The following is a 6734-nucleotide window of genomic DNA, read 5'->3' as shown; positions in this document are numbered from 1 at the left end:
TCACTGAAGGTAAATCATGCTTGACCAACCTAATCACCTACTATGATGAAACAGCTATCTGGATGGATGAGGGAAAAGCAGTGGATACTGTCGACCTCGACTTCTGTAAGGCTTTCAACAATTATCTCTCACAATATCCTCATAGGCAAAGTCAGGAAGTGTGGACTGAGTGAGCTGACAGTGAGGTGGATTGAGAATCGGCTGAGCAGCAAATCCCAGAAGGTTGTAATCAGTGGCACAAAGACTAATTGGATGCCTGTCACTAACAGAGTCCCCCAAGGTTCAATACTGGGTCCAGCTTTCTGGTTTAATCAATGACTTGGATGAAGGGGCAGATGCCTTCTCAACAACACATAGCTAGGAGGAGTCCTGGTGGCATGTCCTGGGGAGCATTAGGAAGAGCACTGGCAGCAGGACAAGGGTGGGGATCCTTCCCTGGAGCAGGCCCAGTGCAGGGCAACACAGATGAATAAGGGGCTGTAGCATTTCTCTTTTAAAGAAAGGCTGAGGGGACTGGGAACCTCATTGATGAACGTCAGTATCTGAAGGGAGGGTGTCAAAAGGATGGGGCCAGGCTTTTCTTGCTGGTGCCAGGCAATGGGACAAAAGGCAACAGGCAGAAACTGATGCACATATTCCACCTGAATATGAGGGAGAACTTCTTTACTGTGCAGGTGACTGAGCACTGGAACAGATTGTCTAGAGGGGTTGCGGAGTCTCCCTCACTGTAGATATTCAAGACCCATCCAGACACAATCGTGTGTCACATGCTCAGGGATGACCCTGCTTGAAGAGGGAGGATGGACCTGATGACCCTCTGTTGTCCCTTCCAGCTTTATCCACCCTGTGATTCTGTGATTGCAGTTCTGTGATTGTGATTGTGAAGTGAGGAAGTGGTGTAAGAAAGGCCATGGAGTCATGACATGCGCAACAAAAAAGGCAGAAAGATGTGAGATTGCTGAGATTGGGCTCATTGACAGGTCAAGGGTTCAGGAGGAGAAACCCCAGCTTGGAAGGACAGATGTTTTCTGAAGGAAAAAGCCCTGTGGATTTGGAAGATAGCAAGTAAGTAGCATGGAGGATCTGCTCTGGGGACCAGTGGAAGTCTAATCCTCTCCAGCTAACTGATGCACTGGTTCAGCAAACATATTTTAATGAGCTCATTAATTTTAGACGGTTTTTGTGTTTATTAACAAATAAATAGCTGGTTTGTATTTGACCTAATGTCTAACCTGCTTGCAAAATCTTTCGTACCTGAAAAAAGTCACTTAAATGAAATAATGTAACTTGATTTCATGATCACACCTAAATCCTACATGGGAAAGTCAATGAGACTCTAACCCTTCAATGTTTAGCTTTGACAATAACTGAATTAATATGTTGCCATTTTATGAAGTGGAAAGACTTGAGCTTGTAGCTCTAGTTTAATTCAGGACGGAAATTTGAAACCCACTCCCAGGGAATTGTACAAGCTGGCTCAACTCTCAAAGAAATCTTTCTTGTTGTCTCTTGTGGACGTATTTGCAAGAAAAGAGTCAGCTTCACAGGATCCCAGCTGGAAGAAGATGTGGAGAGAGTCAGTCAGACACTGCATCCAAACATCTTATTCCTTAAGTATAAATAGTCCCTTATTCATATGGCTTTGAGGATCTTTTTTACATTCTTGGTATCTGCACTCCAAAGTACCTTTGAGGTTTTTTTTCCTCTGATGTAGTAATTGTTTATATGTATGACTTGCCTTAAGCATACAAGGAATATTTGTACATTTTAAGTTACCTACATGATTAGAATCTTTACTAAAGGAGAACTGCTCTATAATGTAGTTGTCATTAAATTAAAGGCATCATTTAACCCAACCAGTATAGGGTCCTGCAAACTTAGGTGAGTTTAAATGTCTACTTTATAGCTAACCTTTCCTTTGAAAAAAATTTTAAAAAAAAATTAGTTTTCATATCTTAATCAAAATACTGTTAAACACAAGGTTACTTTTCTTTTCTTGTATTAAGGCAAATTCACTGCTCTGAGTCACTATATTTCTTATTTCCACAATGAACTGGGTTTGACAGCTAACTTGTATGAAATCTCTGAAAATAAGATTGCATGATGAAAATGCTGCCAGATTCCTAGCTCTAGTAACATTAGTGGGCACCACTTTAACCAGGAAAATTAATTTCAACTTATTTACCGAATATGAGATCAGGTGACCATTTCTAATTCCAGTTAAAATATGCAGTCATGCATGAATATGAGACTCAAATGGCCTTTTAATAAGTTTATAATTTGGTTATCTCCCTGAGTAGACTTAAGAATTGATCTCAAACACAACATTTTTATTAATTTTTTAAATGTTGGATAAGCTACTTGGAATGACCTTTTTATTAGAGTTATAACTGTTGGGTTTTTCTGGGGCACTTCTCAAGTTTTCATTATTAGATTTTAACTCATATAGCTAGACTTCATCTAAATTGTAACCTTTCATTATCACTGTTACATTGACTTCTACAAGCCTTCAAGGCATAATTGACCTTTATAGATGAAGGAGGCATTTCTTTTCTTGGTATTATAAAGGTGATCCATATGTGTTATTAAATAAAATGACATTGATTGACCTTACATTCACAAAATAAGAAAACACATCATCAAGATGGAACCACAGAACTATCTCTACCTTTTCCTTAGTGTTTGTTCCAAAGAGCTGTTATATATACGTTGTCATTGTATGCTTTTGTATGCAACATAGCCCAAATTGTAAATGGGCATTTGGAGGAAAATATCAGAGATGTTGTCTTACATGCTTTTATTTTCAGAGGACCCTAACAAAAGTTTAGAGAAAGAAAGTCTGATTTTTCATTCTTTATTTGCTTAAAAATAAATTGTTTGGTTGTTTGTTGTTGTTTTCGTTTGTGGTTTTTTTTTTTTTTTTCATTTCGGAACTGCCGATATATTAACAAACTGTAATCCAATTCAATTTGCATTAAAAATTATTGTAATTTTTAAAAAATTATATAGTCATTATAAATTACCAAAGTAAGACATATTATTTTCATTCTCTTCATTCTGTGTACCACATAATGTTTTTTTTGTTAATTCTGGTCAGTAACCAAGTTTGCTTATTAAGAAACACTTATTTTGGTTACATGATAATTGGAAAATAGCTGCTAATAATTTGTGTGTAGAAATTTTGTGTTTTCCTTGTGAAAGCTTATAATTATAGTCATTAACTATGCCAGAAGTGATCATATGAGAAAACGATATTTTATATTTTTTCCTCCACTTCCCCCTCCCCCTCTTTTTCTTACATGTCTGGATTGCACTTTAGCTCCTTCCAACCCTTCCAATTTTTTTAAAAAATGAAAGTACTCCTTTCTTTAAATTTTTCATTCAATTGATCTTTGTGAGAACTTAGGTGAGCCCATAAAACACATGCAGTTGCTTTTCAGAAATCAAGAGTGCATCAGAATGCCTTTCTAACCTCAATGCCTTGGCCAAGGCTTGGATGAATGCCAAGAAGGAGTACCACATACTTACCCTTTTCTGATCCTGTTCTTCAAGATACTGGTCACCATTGGAGACAGGAAATTGAGCAAAAAAAAGTCCTTGGATTGGAAGTTTTCCAGTGATTTATCACTTGGCTGAATTTGCGTAAGTTTTCACAGGTTTGATAAAATTCCATGTCATCCTTGTGAGTTAACTCTTCTGACTGATGTCAGCTGCCACCTTGGAAGCATGAGGTCAGCAGAGGCTTCCAGTGAGTCTGCCAGGCTTCACGTAGGTAAAGCTGTATATTGCATCTGCTCTCACTATTAGAAATGACTGCATCTTTCCCCAGAAAATCTAATTGGACACAGGCATCACCCAGCATGAAAAATTTTGAAGATGAGATCTCTGTGTCGTTTCCTTGTCTGTGGTGCAAAGTGAGCACAACAGTGCTAGTAGGAATGAGGGATGCCATGGACTCAAGGTGCTCACTGATTAAGTCACACTTGTCAATACTCGATCTGGTCTCCTTTGATGTTATCTTCATCACAGATGACAGCATAGGCCACAAAAATTATTTCGTATATGAAATCTGAACTTATGTGGCCATGTCAGTTCAATTTTCCAAAACCATAGGGTCAGGTTGCATTCTTTGACATCTTCTGCCCCATGTAGGCTGCATCAATTCATCATCCACAGGTCCTGGCTGGATTAATTCAGAGTAGTGCTGTGTATCTGTGCCTTTCCCTAACTGAACAGAGTAGCCAAGGACCAAGTGCTGGACCATTTGTACACAATGCCATATCAGCTGTTCCTTGTCTCCCAGAAAGGAAAGAGAGCAGTTTTATGGAGGCCTGCCATTGCCAGAGGCTCAAGTGCCTCCAGTTTGTCTTATCTGGACTCGAGGATATATACGATATATATATGATATATATTTTTATATCAAGAGTCTTGTAAAATTAAAAACACATAGTCATTCAAGTGCACAAGACCTTTATTTAATGAAAAATATGTATGACTCATCAAGAATGTTCCCTGTCAATTCTTTTTTGTATTCAAAACTAAACTGAGTTTCTATTAAATGTATTTTATTAGCAACATCTGACTCTTATGTCAGCTACTCAATTAAGAAATGCCTTTCCCCCCCTCTTAGGTTAATTGTGTTTTCCATTGCATTTAAAATATCAAGTTTTTTATTATAATAAGGTTTTGTTAACGTTCTGAAGTTCAAAGGAGTTAGTGCAGGTCAAAAAGATAAATAAAGCATACAAGCTTGCTTCTATTTTCAATCAAAGTAGATATGAAAATGATTTCTCACTAATCATCAATAGCCTACTGTCTAGAAATCATTTCAGCTTCACAATTTAGAACTTCCTCAGTGGGTTAATAGACAATGCACAGGATTCCCGTGGCACATGCATGTACGAGAGAGAGAGAGGAAGCATAGAAACTCATTACACAGTCATATATTAAATCTGGTTCCAATGGTTAATTTTTCAGATGAAAACTGGGAACCTTTGAACTTCTCATTATATGCACAAGATTATTAATAAATGAACCATCAAAAGGCTGTATTTCAGAGAATAAAAGTAAAATAAGCAGTCAGTGCTAGAATGTCCTGTACAATTTAGTTTTCTTTGGGGTTAAATATTGGTGGTTTTGTTCAAATCTAGAAGACATAATTTCTGCAACCATTTTAAATGTTGCCAGTTTCTCACTGAGTAGTAATAGTGTTGAATCAAGGCTAGAATAACTACCTCATCAGCTATAAGCTAATTTATGCTTGCGACAACATTTTGCATACTACACATCTATATAAAATATATAGAGATAAATTTAGACATACACATATAAATATATGCACATCATTGGTGTCAATTCAATTTTATGTCAAAATCAATCTTGACACGGATGATTCTGGGTCATCACCATTAGAGAATATAATTAGAAGATGCTAGCTTAAAGCATTAAAAAATCAAAGGGGCAGTTGTCAATAAATGAAATTAATTTTGAAGTAATGACAGTTAAAATTCCCAAGCTTTTCTCTGAACTCTTGAGAACCAAAAGTTTATGTTTTTCTAATGAAAGTAAAGATTCTCAGATAATGTGGTAGCTCTGGAAGCAAAAGTGCTTAACATCTCAACATTTCCTTAAAGTGGAAAAGTGCTGAACATCTCAAAATCAACAAAATCCATACAGAGCTGAACACTGCCATCTATCTATCTATCTATCTATCTATCTATCTATCTATCTATCTATCTATCTATCCTTCTTTTCCTGGCTCTGTAGTGTCTGTGTGCCAGAAGTGCTTTAATCAGGCAATACAACTATTCATTGATTTTACTCAAAGATGATACTCTGCAGTCCAAACCATTGAGTGATAAAATGACTTCAGTTTCAAAAATGAACTACCGTTCCAGCTGAATATATTATACTAGTTGTATCCTATGTTGAAGTGACTATTTTCTCTATCCTTGTATCTCTACTACCATAAAGTACAAAACCATATGACGAGCAGAATGGTACTGCTACATGAATATATATTCTGTTAATGCTGCTAATTAACAAAGCCATATATGAAATGGCTCTGGAAACTTCATATTTCTCTAAATTCTGGTCTCTGAACATCACACACAGATATGTGAATAGTTATATTTTATTTAAATATCAAGATGGGGCATGAATTAGTGATGTCCAGTGACTTAAGATTCAAAACCAACCAGTCATTTGTGGGTGAGGAGTTAGTAGATTGCCATGTATTTCCTGATAATCAAGGTCTCTGAAGGCATCTCAGTCTCCTTTGACCTCTCTCACTCTCTCTCGGATCAAGTTAATCCCTTTTTAGCAGACTTGTCTCTCACTATGTTATGTGCCAGTTCCACTCCTCCTGTCTCTCCAGATTCAGTAAAACAAAGACTGAGATACCACTCATCTGGTTGTTGCCAAAATACACCTTATCTCATAGAAGGTTCTTGCAGACAGTAATTTCTTTGACAATATCCTTATATTTCCCCCCACATAGACTTTCCTTACCAGTATCTAGATATTACATTGACAGGCTTAATGACTATGCCCAAGACAATGCAGTGGCAGAGCAGATGAAAGCAGAGCAAAAGTATTTCTAGACAGATGCAATTAGAAGGTAGGAAAACAAATATAATTCTAAGGGAAAGCTGATGTTTAAATTACAAAGCAGTATGAAACCCCTTCTTTGGTGCAGTTTGTGCTGAAGAAACACAGCCTATGCCTTGCAGTTG

Source organism: Sturnus vulgaris, chromosome 5 (assembly GCF_052056855.1).
Source record: "Sturnus vulgaris isolate bStuVul1 chromosome 5, bStuVul1.hap1, whole genome shotgun sequence".
Classification (NCBI taxonomy): Eukaryota; Metazoa; Chordata; class Aves; order Passeriformes; family Sturnidae; genus Sturnus; species Sturnus vulgaris.
The sequence above is the reverse complement of the archived record's forward strand: the minus strand, read 5'-3'. Positions refer to the sequence as shown.